Below are 18,306 nucleotides of genomic sequence, written 5' to 3'. Positions count from 1 at the left end.
TGTCTCCTATGCTTTAGCCATTACTAGCCCTATGATTCCAGGACATGAATATAGGTTTATCCTAACAGCACTAATAACTTTCCTGGCTTGCCAAGCTTATTACAGAATAATGTTTCTTTAATTCTTTACTTCCCAATCAAAAGGTCCAGACAGTGGATATGGGAATTGTAGCAGTGAGTCTTAGATCTGATCTATGTCCAGGACTAATTTTGCTAGAGTCTTCCTGAAATATGCATAGAAAAAATATTGACCACTTAGGACCTTTTAGGAGCAGGGAAGCCCAGAATATCATACCATTGATCCATGGCCTGAGATCAGCCCTGCAACTTCATCCTCTGTCTGAAATCTGGCAAATGCTGCGCACTTGCAAGGAGCTTACAGAATCTCTTAACTACAAAGACTAAAACTGCCACATCTCCAGATCACCTTGGTGCGGTACAGATGCAAACGAGACAACGCATGACAATCACCTTTCTGTCAAATGAGTGAAAACACACAATATGGTGCTTATTCTGGCTATAAAATTTATGCTTCAGCCAGAAGGACAAATAAGCTTTGAGCAGGGGACTGGGCAAGAATGCTCTTACAGTTCTGTGATCCTCAATCTGGCCATGAAGTGCTGTGGACCCATGATGACTTAGACCTGAAATCTGCCAGGATGAAGTTACTCCTCCAGAAAAAGAAAAAAAAAAAACAACGCTGAAATGTTGACCCAGTTGAGAAAAGAGTGTAATTTGGGACCTGTTGAGTGCTTGACTTTGTTTGGCTGTGACAGCACTGATCTGGCACCCAGTGCTCCAAACTGTAGTCTTACAAAGAAGCTTTCTGGGGAATTTTTAATTCTAGCACATATCAACGTAGCAGTCAAATGTAGCAAAAATGTAAAATACATTTTGGTCCAGCCCCCAGAAACAAACAAATCTCTACAGCTCCTCTGCAAAATGATGCTTGCAACCCTTACATACTGCTCCCAAGCCTAGAGAACTGCCTGCTGGGGACATCTGCATCACTTTCGCTCTTGTCTGCCAGCAAGAAGGCCTGACCTGCATCTGAACTCATTCCAGGGATATTTCAATGATTCTGCAGTTTCCCAGGAAGCCCAGAAGTCCTCGGTTAGGACATCGCTGTCCTGTGCATGCTAAACCAACTCTCCCAGTTTTAATTTGGCGTGGCTGGTCCTCCCCCAGTCTCTTAATTAAATGGAAGAGGAAAAAATAGAAAGTCTGACAAGACCCACTGAGTGGCCTCTCCTTCTGTGTGCTCATGTCACTCCATTCTTGGAGGCTGACCCAGGGCAGAGCTCTGCTCTTCTACATATATTTTCCAGTGGAAGCATTTTTTTTCCTTCCATAGATGTATTCAGACTCCAAACTTCAAATTCATCAAAACTGTCATGGGCCATTTGCAGGATGGGAAGATATTGTGGGTCCAATCAGCGTGGGTGTCACAAACAATTATGCGCTGCAGAATGATCCCAATTAGTAAACACCCTGCTAACAGGCCACCTCCCCAAGGATGCTGATTGCCTGTGACAGTGTTTTTTTCAGGATGTCTGCTGGAAAACTACAACTCAAGCCTTTGTGGGCTGGCTTCTGGCAAATTCCTTGTTAACCCTACAAAAGAATCTGCACATGAATAATTAAAAATAGATTGGAGTAGAAATTTAAAGTACATTTACCCTTGTCACCCAAACCCTTTATAACAAGACCTACTTCTCATCTGGAATAAAATGGAAATTCTATTCCCTGTCTTAGCTTGTACGATGCACTCTGTGTTTTGATGCTTTGCTCTAGGCTTTTGGAACTAAATAAAATTTCAATATAAACTCTCCTTTCCACTTTCTCATTTCTTCTCTCCTTTTCTGTTGGTGCAAAACTCTTTAAGAGTTGCCTGAAGGACCAAGCTCAGTGAGTGTTTGAAACCTAGCTGCTTACTCCTTGCTTAAGGCATGCTGCCTTTTCTGCTGTATGCCACTATCTAAAAGAACAGCCTTTAACAATCACAGAGCTATTTTTATGGGATGAAATCACTAAGACAGGAGTAAATGAAGATACAAAACTAAGTAACCTTTCGACCACCCAGTCCTCTCCTGAAATGGACTGCGGAGTGATCAGTCACTCCTCTTCACCCTGATCTCCTGTCAAATCAAAAGATCGCAAGCCCAAATCTGCTGTAACCCAGGAATAATACCAATAAAAGTAGTGGAGCAGAAGAGAGGAAGAACAGAACTCTGCTTTCCACCATGTGAATTCAGCCCCTGCAGTTCACACAAGATGGGACAGAGGACGACTAGCTGTAGCTGAAATTCAATACCTGGTAGGTAACGCCATGAGTACAGAAGTTTGAAGCTGCAGTGTAAGATCATGCTATGAACTACCAATTGCTTGGATCAGAAGATTTCAACTGAATGGCTTTCACACTGAAAGCATCTCATATTAGTATTACTGCCCATAACGCAAAGGTTGTAGTCTGACTTGCTTTGTACATCCTTTGACTAGCCATCATTTTACATGCTGTAATACCCAAGTCTCTGCTTCACACTGCTATCAGCAGATGCTCCAAAAGACTAAACTGCCAAATGCCACATAAAGCAATATAAAAAGCCATACCTCGAGCAAAATGTACTGAAGAGTAGCAGTAAATTGCAGTTTCCTCACTGGTGGCTGTTGAGAAGGGCCCAGGCAGAATTTGATACAAACTGTGGAAATCGGATGAGGAAACCCTTCAACCTTCTCCAGTCCCAAAGCAGCAAGCCAACTGCAGTGATGCAGGATTGTTTCAGGTTTAGCCCTTGCATTCCCACAATGCTGACTGCATTTTACAGTGTTGCAGGTGATGCAGGTGGAAACTCACCCGGAGCAGGGAGAATGATGAACGAAGTATTCCTATTCTCCAACCAGGTGGTCAGAGCTTTATTGGATGCAAGCTGGATGGAGAAATATACTGTTGAGGCACACAGGTTCCTTCCCGAACTGGTCACAGCACGTAAATGACCTGCATGCATGCATCTCTCCAAGAATAGGAGCTGCGTATGGACTACGCATTAATGGTAAAGTCATCATAATTGGACTCCTTGGATTGCAAGTGGGCAGCTTTCTGAAAGACAATCTCATATTCAGCCACAATTGGTTGGGCTAGACAATATTTACATCTACTACAGGGCAGAGTAATTCCTTCTTCTGTGGGACTATTGGGTAAAATCTCAAGACCTGCCTGTAGTGAAATCTTAACCATAATCCACAGAGTCCAATTATACAGAGGTAGGAAGACTGATTTGGTCACCAAGGCTGCCTCCCAGCCAGCAGTCTTGCTCCCTAGGAATGGGCTTTAGTGCCATACTCCATATCGTTTCAAGTGTGCCAAGTCCTCCCATACTGCTCAGTAATACTCCCACACCTCTGCGATTTTGGCAGGCTCCTGTACAGCCTCTCTCCTCCTCTGGCCTCCGGTAAGCAGACTCTCTTCTTTAATATGTGAGGGGATGTAGATTCACTTAACTCATCCCTCTTACTTTCAGCTCTGATTTCAATTCAGTTGATTGGTAATTGCTTGGCAGGAAATTCCTACCCCAACTGTATCTTCAGCAGGGATAAACTGCCAAATCTTTACAGATTTCCATGGAGCTATGCTGCTTACCCCAGTTTATAGTCTGGCCCAATAACCTGACTTCAGTTACCTTCTTGTTAGTCTATCACACGCACCCAAGTATGCAAGCCCAAACCATACACTGCTCTCTTTGCTCTCTCACATTAAAGCTTTCAGAGCTCCTCCTTCCTAAAGAATTTTGCTTTCAGATGTTTTTCTCAGATATAAAAACTTCTTTTCCTCCTCTAATGTTCCATCACTTTCATTATTTTTATCCCACCAAAATTAACAAACCTCCTGGTTTCTGCCATGCTTCATGTACAAGGTACTCAGTAATGTTTGCAAAACATCACACCTAAAACCGTCATTAAAATGCTCTTTACTGCTTTGCTAATGCATAGGAGGAGCTCTCAGTAAAATGGATTAATCAAAAACTTTCATCAGTCACATTGGTCGAAAATCTGCATGATCAGAGCCATGTATCATTTGTCATTTCTACTAATCCCCATGACTGAGTTCCTATCCACGACAAGCCAATTTTGGAGGGAGGGCAAGATCTTGTAAGACCCTGTATCAAATGCTCTACGAGGCTCCAACTGCAATATATCTAATACAAACCCTTTGTCCAATAATTTGCCTTTGCATGATTGAGGATGAAATTGCATAACTATTCCCTCCCTGCCTCTCCCCCAAGCACAATACCCTGTGGTTTGGAGCAATTTAAGACTTAGTTCAAGAATTTGTCTCACTTTTCTCCCATCCTGGTGGTCCACACTAAATCCCAACTCTTTCTTGTTTGCTTTCTTATTCCCTCCATCCTGATCCACTACGGCCCCAGCATCCAGAGATTCACCATTCTTTTTCTTCACCTTCAGACTGCAAAGTCACAGGGACAAAATGTGAGAGAAGATCTCCAATATGACCAACTCACTTTACACAAATCTTAACAGTGGTGCTATTGCTTTCCTACCCACCTCCCTCTTTCCAAAGGAGGTTAAGAAAGACTCTGAATTCCTGTCTCGGTTGAAGAGACTGTTCAGCCCTCTGTAAAACTGCAAGGGGTATGGACACTTGTGAATTTGGGAGAAAAAGCAGGCTGGCTCTCTCCCAGGGGAAGGGCTTTGCACATTAAGCTGCAGACAGAGAATCTGGCCCTGCTTTAAAGAGGAGGGACATACTTCTATTTCTAGCAGGGACATTGTGTGAATAACTCCCTCTGAAGTCAAAGGATTTTGCCCCCAGATATCCAAGGGCAGAAACCGTGAGCCATAGAGTCAGCCTTTGTGCCAGGTGATGGAACAAGCACCCTCCAGCTGTAAAAAGTAGCTCTGAACACTGGGATAAAGCTGGAGCCACTGGAAGTGTCCTTGCAGCCGCAAACAGATTTACAACCGAAAATTCAAACAGGAATTATCATTGCAACCACTGCTGATGCCAGGAGACATTAATTCCCTGCCTATCCATCCTGTTTGGCTGACAGATCCCAGTGGTCCTTCTCAGGACAGCCACACAATCTATGTGAAGGCACTTGGCTTCTGTGGAGGCCATGAATTTTCTGCGTTCCCTACTATGCACACTCGCCAAGTAAGTCTTGATTTAGCTACAGTAATCTCTGCTGCCTGTTCCCACAGAGAGAAATGTTTATTTTATGGGCTCTGATCTCAAATGGATGGTAATAAACAGCCTGCCTCTGCATCAGAACAAGGTCGCTGACCCAATCTGCTGCCCATCAAAAGTGTATGAATTCAGCCAACCCCAGAACTGCAGTAAGAGCCAAGCCTGCCCCCATCACCCTGGGCTGCCAAGCTGGCTGCCTGGTGTTGGTGTATCGCAGGCAGAGAAACCCTGGCCTGTAAATGTGACTGAGAGATGATGGGACATCAGGGAATTGCACCCTCGGAAGAAGAGCAGGCCCTAACTGCTTTCGCCACTGCAGATCCAATATCAGCTACACAACCAAAAGGGAGAGACTTCACAGCTCAGCCAGCGGGAGCTTCCTGAGCTATGAAGGAGCAACGGCACTTTGGCCTAAGAGGGAAGTAGCCCATACACACAGCTGGAGCGGCTCGAGGCACCTCTCCTTCGCAGGGAAAGTGCACTGACTAGCTGATGCACTGTAGATCAGCTTGAGAAATGGGAATGTTCTGGTGGAGCCTGCTTTCTGGCCACGACGCTTCCAGGCCAGAGGACTCAGATGAATGTCTGAGTTGGGCTTGAAGTGTTTTACTGCAAATGGCCACTTTGACACCACCGCACACATGTATACTGTCAGGTTTTACAGTAGGGCTCATGGCACTTCCAGAGCCCACAGCTTCGCAAAGCCTCACATCAAGTTAGCCAGCCATTCAGCATGTGGTCACTGTGCCTTCTTCAGCAGCAGCTCCCTGACCACACAATACTGAGATCTTTGGGACTCCGGTGTGGGACTATGGTCTCATTTCTGTCCACTCAGCCCGGACACAGGCAATAGAGTTTTCACCAGTTTTATGAGCCTACACCAGAAGGGCAGATGACACCTGGCTCAGCATAAAGCCTGCCACTGCCAAAGGAACCTGCCAGCATGGCTTGAACCAGCAGAGAGAGCTTGTGCTGGACCAGCATGCTCTCTCATGTGGCTGCAATGTTTTGGATCCAGTACTAACAGCCCTAAAGACAGTTTTATGGTATCATTGGGGTGAGGACTTTGCTTGAACTCCTTATGTTTAAGCCTTGATTTAAGCTAATGCATAATTCATAATGGGGATGATAACAGATGGCAACTTGTTAAGCCACAGGAACTCAATCAGTTCTGATCACATGACAACACCCTAAATAATTTAAATCATATCACACTGCAAGAGCTGTTCTGCTGGGGCTTTGTGTTACAGAGAGACACCAATGCCACACTGTGGGAGTCATCTTGCAAGGAAGTTGTTACCAAGTCCCCCTGTTTGCAAAGGGAGAAACTGAGGCACAAGAGCAAGTGGCTTCCACGTGCTCACTCCATGAAAGCAGATCGCTGGTGTCCTCCTGCTCCTCTGCACCAGACCCCAGCCATAAGGCTCTGGTCTCTCCTTCTCTATATGTTGTGCATGTTTACAATATATTTGCAAGAGGTAAATTCGGACAAAAAGCATTACTTATAAAAAGGGGTGGGAGGGGTGCCTGTCCTCCACAGCATGGTTGCTAACTCCAAGCAGACCCTCTATAGAAGTTTATCACCAGACCTATTAGCAGGTATATGATCCAACCAGGATAAAGGGGTGATTCAATCCATAAGGAAATCCACTGAAATCAATGGATCTAAAAACTAGATTCAGATCCCAGCTTCCACTGGCAAAAACCCACCCTTGCTCCTGGTTTACCCTGCTATACCAGAGAGGTTGCAGGGGCAGGAGACTGTCTTCAGACCACTTCTGACTCCCAATTTTCATAGTCTACTCAGCAATGTAGCCAATCAAACAGCCAGGAGGAAAAAAGAGACTTTGTAGAAAAGGATTCAAAACTAGAGCAGTCCAAGCCATCGTACCCTGAAATATTAAACCCAACTCTAGGACTCCTAATACTGGGTCAAAAAAGCCAGAGCTACTTGATGCAAAAGGGATGATCCAACAGAAATTCACATATTTACCTTTTGCTGTTGCAGGCTCTATGTTAGATCAGGACTTTGCTGTCTCCCTGCAGCAAAAGTAAGAGGATAAAGCCATCTCATCTGCTCTGGATAGTTAATAAAAAATGCAAGCATATCCACTCTTGCCACAGATCCCATTTTTTCCCTGGGTATAACATGGCAGTGAAATGTCAACCCCCGTTCTCATGTCAGAATATCTCTTTCTTCTTCAATTATAGGAGAAAACTATCTTTCCAACACATGGCCTAAACCTCAGTGACATGAAGACCCTTCAGTGTCTCTATGAGAACCAGAAGGCCCTGCCACTCCTCAGCCACTTCAGGAAGCAATGTGGGATGGAGGGCAGTAGAGAGTTTTCTCGTACAAGTTTCAGCACCTTCCTTTTCTTTCCATCAATTCCCAGGCTGCCACAGGCACATGAAATCTGGGGCTCTGCAGGAGACTTTCATTCCCAGTGAGCTGAAGCAGTCTTCTGAATGAGAATACTCCTTAGGAAAGAAATGTTCCAGGAATATTCCAACACACTCTGGATTACAAAAATGCTTCTACCATCACAGGGGACAAAGCACCATAAAGAATATAAAATTTAATTAATTATTATTATCATCTCAGCATACTTATCCACCGCTTTGAGAAGACACACTGAGTTTGAGTCTTCTCTGGAATTCCAATCAATCATAATCAGCACAGTTAGTCCCGGCTAAAGCACAGGCATTGGCTGCTAACCGAAAGCATAATTAACACAGACTGCTGCCTCCCGCCTCCTGACATATTACAAGGGAACACTGCCTACACTACATTTATCCTCAAACATCACTTGACTGCCAGACCATTTTTACTCTTCACTTCTAAAATCACCATCCCCTTTTTTAAACACTTCAAATATAAAAGCACTCATGAGCTGACCAGCTAAATTCTCCTACAGTAAGTGTTGCGGGCACTTCATCTCCTGAATAGAAAGGAAACTGCCACCTAAAAATCCTTCCCCATCACAGAGGTGTTGGAAGCCCTGTTTGTTGGTCTAAGCACAACGCATGGAGCTCCTCAGCACACTAGTTCACACCGAAGCACAAGCGTGAACTTTCTCCCCGGTGCACTATTAGCACTTAGCAAAGATGTTTGGAGAAATACCATTACATAAAACAAAGCCCTGTGTGTACAAGATGGACCAGATTCTCAGCTGGACTAAACTCTTTGAACCCAAGGAAGCTATGCCAAATGGCATGAGCAGAGACAACAGATCCATGTTTTCTCTAAATTTGTGTGTTAGCAGTGAAAGACATAACAGCAGATGGTAACAACCTTGTCCTGATCTTCAGGCAATGCTGCAAATCAGAAGACACCTCATGCCATGGAGGATCCTAAAACAGAGGAGCTTCCCCTCCAAAATTATAATCATCACAATACTTCTCACAGACGAAGCAGTTTTACATTCAGAACAAGGCCCTGCAAAATGTCTCTGTGCTGCCTGGGGCAGGGTCCAATTCTCCATCATTTTGCTAAGTGACTCCAAAAGTCTGGAGAAGTTGCGGCTGGGGACAGCCAGTACTGAAGCAGGCCCCAGGGAAAGTGTGAACCATGGGTTTAACCGCAAAGAATCAGTCAAGAGTGATTTTTTCCATTTGAGTTTGGACCTAAGGAAGCCCTCTCTTTGTAAGGAGCAAAATCCATTTTTGCCACCATGAGTGAACAGTCCCCAGACAAGGCTCACAGTCTCTCCTCCATTCCCCCGCCCCCAAGGCTGCCTATATGAGAGCCAGCACAGCCAAGCTGCTCTCCCTGGGGTGGGGTGCCGAGAGGACCCTCTCACCAGCAGCGATGGACACTGCCTTCTGCCTCGCCTCAAGCCCAGGCTCAGTGATCAGCCCTGAGGGGAGGCCCTTTTTACACACAAGTTATTCAACTTGCTTTTCTCAGACGGAAACCTGCAGGAAGCCACATCACTCACATGCCCACCTGTTCAGGCTCCTTAAGGAACGCCTCTTTCCAACTAAAAAAGCAATCTGACAACTTTTTTTTCTTTTTAATTTCAAGCACGTAATGACACGTCTTTCTTATTGCACAAACCATCAAGGCACTAACTTCAAAATCAATGAACCTTACACTTCACTCTTATTACAGGGAATAGAATTATAGGACATTTTTTAACATGGGGAACTGGAGTGGTCTGAACCCAGACTGAACTTAACCTCCTAAACAGGTCCAAACCCAAATCTCTACTCCAAGTGCTTCCAAACTTCAGGGCACGTTCCGTCTGGCTTATGTCTCTTGGTCCGAGCATGCCAAGTCCTGCAGCTCCATGCAGGTCCTTGACACACTCCCAGCAAACTGGTGTGTTGGCTACCTGCCTCGGGGGAGGAGAGACAGAATGAAACACAAGATACTGCAACACGGTGACCTTGTGCGATAAAATTGCCCGAGGAAAACGAATAGCTGTGGTTGCAGGGAACAGCTCTAAAGAAACTAGTGCCAGAGCAAGGAGTTCCAAGGCCAGCGAGCTTAGCAGAGGGTGCTGGAGGGAGGCTGAGGCTGGGAGTGCGGGGTGACCAAACCCAGACAAACCATAGAGGGAAACGCGACCTGCCACGCCGAGAGGGGTCTATAGGCTATGTCATGCCATGTCTATAGGCTATCCAACAGTGTCCCCTGCTGGCAGCAGCTAAAGCCTGCCGCACTGGCAGGGCTCCCGCCCGGTCACCCACGGCCGGCGTAAAATGCGTGTCTCTTCAGCTTCTAATTACATGAGTGACTAACGTAAGTGGATAAATAACAGTTGCTAAGTCATTTTGATCTTGCCTGTAGCTATAAGGTCAGGGTATGGTTTTGGTCAAGCTGAAGCGTGAGAACTGCAAAACAAATTGTCTATGTGAATGCACACGCTCCCCCGCTCTGGACTTCTCCGTGGCTACCTGCGGACTTGCCCAGGCTGGTCACCTACAGCCAGACCTGCACAAGCTAATCACTCAGCAAGGCTGCCACATGTAAAATGTCTTTTGTGCAGCTGGCCAGCAGGAATCCGAGGCTGTCTTCAAAACCTGGCTTGTTGCATTGGGGAAAAAAAAAAAAAAATCCTTTGGCTGTTTTTCCAGCTTTCCCTTTTCATTTCAGTTTTAAAGAAAATTCTGGTTCAAAGGCCCGACCTCAGAAAGGTGTAAATCACTATAAAAATACCAAGTGGAGATTTGGAGTGAGCTCAGTTAAGCTTGGAGGGTGCCTTTCCCTCAAGTTAGTCCAGCCAGACAGTACCAGCACGGAGCAGCTTACTGCTAGCAGTGAGCTTGCAAGGCCACGGAAAGAAGTGGTGAGGCTGGGCACTGAGTCAGGAACTTTCCACTTTCAGATGGCTGGTTTCTCACTGGGACAGGACTAAGGAAATCACAACACAGCCAGTAGACCACTGATACACATGAGCAGTCACTGCATGGCAGACTCCCAAAAAAGGTGTCACAAACCTCAGAAACCACAGAGGTGACACATACACCCTCCTGAAGCAGAGGCAGGGGAGATCCAGCAAGATAAATGCCATTTCTTCCCATGATGGCAAATCTGTGCTTAATTTTTTTCATGGAAAGGTTCCCCTTCCTGGCAGCCCAACTCCTCCCACCATAATCTGACTTCTGGTGGTCCACAGGCCAAGACTGCCAGGTGTAGTCCATGGCCTGAGGAAACCCATGGGCTGCCAGAGGAAAAGGCAAGCTTGAGAAGTGGGCATGGGGCTTCACTGCTGCTCACCAAACCCACATGCCAGACATGTCGTCAGTTTGAGCACTGCAGAGAAACCCCAGTGCTTTGGGGCTGTGGCTGACCCACACTCCTCAGCATTATGGGGGCAATGGCAGCCAAGCTCTGTTAGCCAGCATATGTTTTCCCACCTAATGCTGTGATTTATCTGTCACAGGATGACAAGAGCAGGTCAGGTAACCAGCTCCATGTTAACCCAATGTATCTCTGCACCTACAGCCCCCCCCCAGGATTCAGAAACCCAAGTAAGGCACTTCAGCCCTCCTAGCAAGCATTAGGCACAAAAAAATCTATTTCTTGGAGCGGGAACAGGCAAAGGCAAGCAAGCAGAGACATCACTTTGGATGCCTCTCCCTCTGAACACTATGTGCTGCCAGGCTTCTTTACATCTGGAGCTGAGATTGCTCTTCAAGGGCAGGCACTCCCCACTGTGGGGTACTGTGGATCAGAAGTTATTTTTTTCCTTTTAAAAGCATAAGAAGGAGTACCAGCCTGGCAGAGCACTCAGCAGGCGTCCTGTGCCCCAGGACAATGTGTTCCTAAAACAGAGATGTCTCCTCAGGATCTTAGCAAAAGCATGCTGAGAGCAGAGCCCAGAGCCTGCTCCTCCTGTCCGAGCACACGAGGCTTCCTTGTGTGGGTAACTCTGCCCCGCTCTACCCTTCTGCTTCCCAGCGAGAGTGCCCCAAGCCCTCCCTCAGCCTGCCCAGGCCTTCCCTGGCAGCTTGTGGTTTCAGGCAGTCTCCAGGAGGTGTGTACGAACTCCCCTACAATGCAGAAAACCCAGCTCTCCCACTCCCTGTGTAGGTGTTCAGACTTTGACTTTGCCTAGGGTTTGACTCACAATGTGGGTATAGCCCCCGGGGACTTCCCAGCTGTGGGGAGCCAGACACTGACAGCGCAGAGCAGGCAGTACCAGCACGCGCAGAAACAGAGATACAGGCACATGGGGCAATCTGCAATCCACACAGGAGGTGCACAGTGAGGGGAGGACCCCTCGAGTAAGACAGGTAAGAGAGGGGAGACATTTGGGATCACAGTATCTTTTTCTTTTTTTTTCAAACTAGCTGGGATCACAGTATCTTTTTCTTTTTTTTTTTTTTTAGAACTAGCTCTGTGGCTCCATGTGCATTTAGATGAAAGGGGAGATATCCATAAACTTGTGCAGCCCCAGGACACTCACCGTTCCGGGGCGCTCTGACCCAAGCACTGCCTATTTCCATCTGCTGCTCCTTCAGGAGTACGCACAGTGAGTACATGCACTTCCAAGTCACATTGGGTTTTCTTGCCGACAACAATTATTTTGATAAAAGACAAAACAAAAGAACACAATCGCTCTGAAAAACAGCTAACTTCTCCTAGCCCCCCCGTCTTGCTGTAACATGACATTTCAGTAATTCAAAAAGGAGATAGTGCAGATTAATGAGGTTCTACAGGACATAAAAAAGGTTGAACACAATGTCAGACACTGCCAGCACAAAATAACCCCCACAAGGGCAGGAACAGGCACAATGTGCAGCAGAAATATGCAGATGTGAAACAATTACATCCCACTTGTTAAAATACCTGTATTGAGCAGTTCAGCGCTCAGCTTCACTAAATCACTCAGGCAGCAGCCAGGGACAGGCTCCGAGCTAGCGTAACCCCAAAGGGCACTGCTGAGATCAAGGCAGAGATGTCTCTTTCAAACAAGACTCTGTTCGCAGATTGCTCCCACAACTCTATTACATCTGGAAGTGTAAATTCTCTGAAATGTTTATGTCATAATTATGATTTTCCAACATTTACATAAAACTCTCATTTACAAGAAAAAACAGATGAAAGTCTTCCACCATCTGTTCAAGAATCCAGCTAGCAGATTTCTGCAGTTTCTTACATCGCTTTCTCACATACAATGATAAAATCACTCGTAAATTATTTTTCCCACAATTGATTTCATGTGGTGCTGAAGCTCCACATAAACCCTCTCATGAGGTCCTGGAGGGGATGTTGGAATCACCTACAAAGTCCGTAACTCTGACCCAGTTTATAAATCACAGCACATATCAGACTCCTCCACAAGGCTCCAGCAATTGTCCTTTGGCCACCCAAACACTCAGGTAGAGCTGGTCCCTCAGCCCAGATCCAGAGCCCACCTAAGGACCAAGAGAGGGCAGTGTGTCCTACAGATGCAGCCAGCACGCCAGGAGCTCCTAGGGAAAGCAGCAAGTCTCATTTCCTCACTGCAACCACATAGCATTAGCCTTGTTTCTTATGGCAATTAGGCTCATGCTATCCATTTGGGGTGCATCTGTGTCTGTCTAATCCTACTTGAGTCCTTTGGTCAGCCCTAACCAAGCTGGACACTGAGGTGCAGGCCTCAAAGGTAGATCATTTCCCTCAGCTTCATAAAAAGTGGGAGTCAGGCAGAAGAATCATGTTCCCACTGAGGACAGGCTGAGAAGCTTGCCTGTTATTAGTCATCAGCAAATCCACATGTGGAAAGGTAAAAGACAATCAGATACACTAGAAATCCAGCTATATTAATCTTGCTGTTCAAGAAACTGCATGCTTTAAAGAGTGAGGTAATTTGCACCTTTCAGGAGAGGAATAATGAAAGCAAGTTGCTGTATCTACTTTCAGAAGAATATTTGAGAAGTACAGAGACTGTGTCTCTGTACTTCCAGTCCCCCGTGTGCCTGAGACTGGACCGCTCCAGGAAAAGGGCCATTCCCCACTGCACACCAGGCTAAATCCGCTCCAGACAGGAAGAGTAAAAGCAAGTGAAGACTGAGGCTGAATGCAGCCCAGGACAGAGCTGCATGCATCTGCTGTGTAGAGAGAGGGGAAGACAGGAGAGGGGGCTGTGCAGCAGGAAAAGTGCTTCTCTTCACCCTGAAGATGGGAGATCAGGCTGTAAAAGGCAGAGCTAACAGGGAAACAGTATGCTGCTTCTCCACTCCCACTCCTGCCCCCATAAATCCACCCCATCGTAAAGACAATGCTGAGGCTCAAAGTGGATTATTTTCAATTCTGACACTAACCTCCTTTGCAGCCCTGGACAGATTCTCCCTGCCTGGTGGGGATTACCCTTAAATCAGAGCACGAGCTAGAGATGTGGGATCTCTCTGCACATTTATAAATAGCTCACCTACACATTTCACAGGAGGGCAAATGCCAGTAAGCAGCTTTAACAGCAGCCCCAGCGATGACAACAGCAGCAACGAAAACACTACCACCTTTCTCCAACGTGTCCATATTTCCAGCATCTGTCATACTAATAGGAACAATTAAAACCTAGAAGAAGCCCCAGGACACTGACAATTAGTAACTGTAGGCCAGACCTGAAACATAGTCAAGGATCAGTAGTTATGAGTCTGTGAAACAGGCTGGGCAAGTCATATGAACTGAGCACAAGACTGGCACCTCTGGTACCTGCCTCATTCCCCCCACAAGCCTGGACCACATCTCACATGTTTTCTGCACCAGGCTGTGGCCCATCTCCTGCCCACACACCACAGGCAGAGCTTTTAACTTGCCAAACAGTTTTGCACAGATCACAGTGTGGGAGAAAAGAGAGGTTTTAAGGTATGAATAAAATAAGCCCAACCTGGCCAGTGGAAGGAAAGTGATTCGTCACTATTAAATCATGTTAGGATCAGCATACTGCGGTCAGGACTCCCAGTGTTAGGTATGTGTTGCAGATATGGGCTGTGCCACTTGGCTGCACCCCATTAGGAGACAAACACCTAGGTAGCCACAACCTTCCAGCTATTGCATGACCCAGTGCAGTAAACACGTCCTCCACCCCATAGCCCAGCCAAGGCCCACCCTTGAGTGTCAGATGAAACGAGTTGGATCACTGATCTGCACCACGACAGCAGGAATTGACTGCTCCGTAGGCTGAGATGGCATGTGTGTTACGCTGGAGTTTCTGCCCCAAATCCTACAAGTCAGGATGGTTTTGCTAGGCCATCTGATAAGCGCCATCTCCAGCAGAACCAGCTCAGATGCTGCTACTGGTCTTGCTTCTCTTGCTTCCAATAATACTAGGAATTTAGCTGATTTTAAGCAAATAAGTTGTCTCTGCTTTTGCCCATTTGTCACTGTAAAAAACTGTAAAACACAGAAAGCGTTTTCAGTCCTGCTGCACAGAGAGCACCTTTCTTTCCACTGAGGTCTCTAGCTTTGACAGAATCAACTTCAAATTAAACAAGATACAGCCTGGCCAGCAAAAGGGCACTTCATCACTGCTCAGTAACGTTAGGATTTACAGACCAGTCAGAGCCCACAGCACCAGGTGCTGGATGGAGTAAACAGCCCTTGCCCCATAGTTTTTTAAAAGCAGCAGCCAGACAAATGCAGGGAGAAGGAAGGGAAGAATTAACCATATCATTATATCTCCATGTAGTGTCTGATGGAAATTGTCATCTTGTAGCAAAGTGATTTCCGCTATCATTATTTGAGGATTGAGGGGAACAAGAGTTTATTTAATGCTTTAGAGAAAAAGTATGGATGTACTTGTGAGAGCAGCGCACAGACAGCAGAGACTGCAGCATTTGTGGACTGATGACAGCCTTGCACAATGTAATGCAGCATTAAAAAACAAGGGAAGTTGTTGCTGCAGTATGGTAACAGATCAAAAGCTGGGAGCACCCTAGGAGTGAAAGGAGTAGCTGATAACAGGGTACAGTAACAGAGCTGATACATGGGTGCGACTCAGCCCTGAAGCACTTTGCTGGTGAAGATAGAGAGCCTTCAAATGAGTCACTGACAGATCAAATGGATTGTGAAAGGGACAGCATGGCTGTGCGTGCCAGCAGGCAGATGAGGCAGGAGAAATCTAAGGCTTTAGGCTCTCACAGCCTTGAAGAACCTCTGGGTGTTTCTGAAAACTTAAGCCTTGTGTTTGAACCAAAAATAATCACGTTTCCACCTCCCTGGTAGCCCTACCTGCAGATCCCTAAGCACAGCACTGAGGCCTTCCTCTGGCACAGCACGGCTGCTGCCTCCCACCCCAAGCTGAGTTTCAGTTTCAGCTGCCCTTCAGCCTGCACTTAATAATCTGCATGAAATGACAGAATCTGCCCAAATAACAAATTGAGAAATCCTGTGCAAATACAAGTAGAGCAATGGCAATGTTAAAGAAAGTCAAAAAGGGAAAGAGGTTCTTCCAGCACAGCCCCTCTGCCTAAATACCCCCAGATTTTTAGTCAGGATAGTGGTTTTCACCTCTCCCACCTCCAAACTCCTGCATGGGGCTGCTGGTGCCAAGCAGCTGCAGTGCTCTAGTACAAAACCCTGGCAGCAGGAACATGACTTTGGGTTTCCACATCAGTGAGGGCAAACAAGGTGGTGTTTTGATCAGGAGGTAGAGGTGCCTCGTAAGAGCAGGAGAGGAATGGTGGGCCAGTCTTTAATATAAACTAGTTTTTTGTGCTGATTTAAGCCCAGCACCACACAGGCCTGTGTTGCCGTGGAACAGAGTAAAATAAAAAACAAAAGGCACCAGATCTGTAAAACGGTTTCCATTTGGTGATTCTCTCCCTCAGCAGACTCCTTCCTACCTATTCTGTGTTTCACTAATTAGAGCTTAAAAAAATCCTCCAGCTTCACAGACTTGTTTCTCAAGCTTCAATGCAGAATTTAGACAGTGAGAAACTGAAGAAGCAGATCTTGCTTTAAAGGTCAAAACCTAATTCAAAAGGAATCTGCAGAGGGCAAAAAGCCAGCAAGGAGTTCCCTGTTGCTCTATCACATTGCACCACATTTCAGCCTACACCGGGAAATGCCAACTGCTTTTGTTCCTGGATATCAGATGCACACGCACTACAGAAAACAGCCTTCACCCTCAAGAGTACTGCGTGTTACTACAAGCACTGTTGCCATACTGCACTGCCCTTAGCTAGACTGATGTAGTCCATAAGTTGAGCATATCCCATCAGCGTTGGATGCACTGCACTGTTTCCTACCTGCCTAAACAGAGTCTCCATGCTGTTCCCCTCCACAGTCTCTTGCTTGTTTGCATTGAATTCATACTCCAATTCACAGCTCTACTGATTATATTAAGACTGCAGGGTCTGTAAATGTTGGATTGGTATGACAACAGCCATGACACTCAAACACAGACTGTCATACCACATCTCCCCTCCCTACAGCAGTGTGTTAACTTCAGTGGCTCTGTATCACAGGATCAGAAGGACCCCTGAGAAGGGATCAGCGAGCAAGGCTGGGACAATTTGAGGACAAAATAAAAGCACCCAAAGGCTGCCCTGTAAAACTGTGTGGTGCCTCACAGACTGTTCAGTGTAACAAGAACACCAGAAGTTTCCATTTCATATTGTTTCACTTCTAAAATGTCACTGCATGAGTTTGTCCCTGCACAAACTGAGCTCTACGGTCTACTATTACGTCGAGTTTCCTCAGCTAACTTGGCTGAAGGATAGAGTGAGCATTCAAGTGCCTGCCTCTGGGTGGGTCTCTCAGGGTGCCGCTGCAGCTCGACACTGAATATCCTGTTTGTATTGTTTCTCCCCTTCGCTAGCAGCTCAGCCAGGGCCACTCCAGCATCAGAAATAATTCTGTCATTGCAGTTCATCTGATACTGAACTCACATGTCAACACGTCATTTATCTAAAATGACAGTAAAGAACTGTAACCAACGTGGGGAGAGAAATGATCTTTAAAAGAAGTGATTTTACCTACAACCACACACATTAAAAATGGATTAGTCATAACTGCAGGTTTTTTCAGGGCTCTGTTCCAAATCTGATTCTGTTGAATGGCTTCACTCTGCATTTCTGCATCTTAGTGCTTTCAGCTTGTTCTAAAGTTCAGCCTTAGCTTTCATTTTCCACAGCTTGTGAAGCTTTTTTCAGGAAGAATGAGCAACCTCCTTGCAATTGTTTCATTTTTCAGCCCAGAGCTGTGGAGATGTGTTGTGGGACCCACGAGACGGTCTGAGTTGAAGAGCTGAAAACAAACCTATACAGTGAAGCAGAGGGGGCAGATCTGCTCAGCCCCTGGGGTCAGCTGTTCTCTCCTTTCAGTCGTGTTTCCCTTAACATACTGTTTCACTCTTTTCACGCTCACGTCATGCTGCTTCCATTCAAGGGAAACAGTATGAAACTTCATTTTTGTATTCAGGAGACCAGTGGGTACTCAGCTTCTGCTGCAGAAAAAATGGTCATGGTTCAGCTCCTGTTCCCTTTGGACACTAGAATAAAAACGGGGACAGACTTGCTGGAGGAGGCACATCAACACCAAGAGATCTGTTCGCCTTTCTTCTTCCCTTTCAGCCCGACTACGGTTTGTAGCAGTTGTAAAAATTAATACATGTTGAGGAGCTAATGATACCCCTTCATCCCCCTATAAGGCTTCTAGATACCCAT

Source organism: Mycteria americana, chromosome 7 (genome assembly GCF_035582795.1).
Source record: "Mycteria americana isolate JAX WOST 10 ecotype Jacksonville Zoo and Gardens chromosome 7, USCA_MyAme_1.0, whole genome shotgun sequence".
NCBI lineage: Eukaryota > Metazoa > Chordata > Aves > Ciconiiformes > Ciconiidae > Mycteria > Mycteria americana.
The sequence above is the reverse complement of the archived record's forward strand: the minus strand, read 5'-3'. Positions refer to the sequence as shown.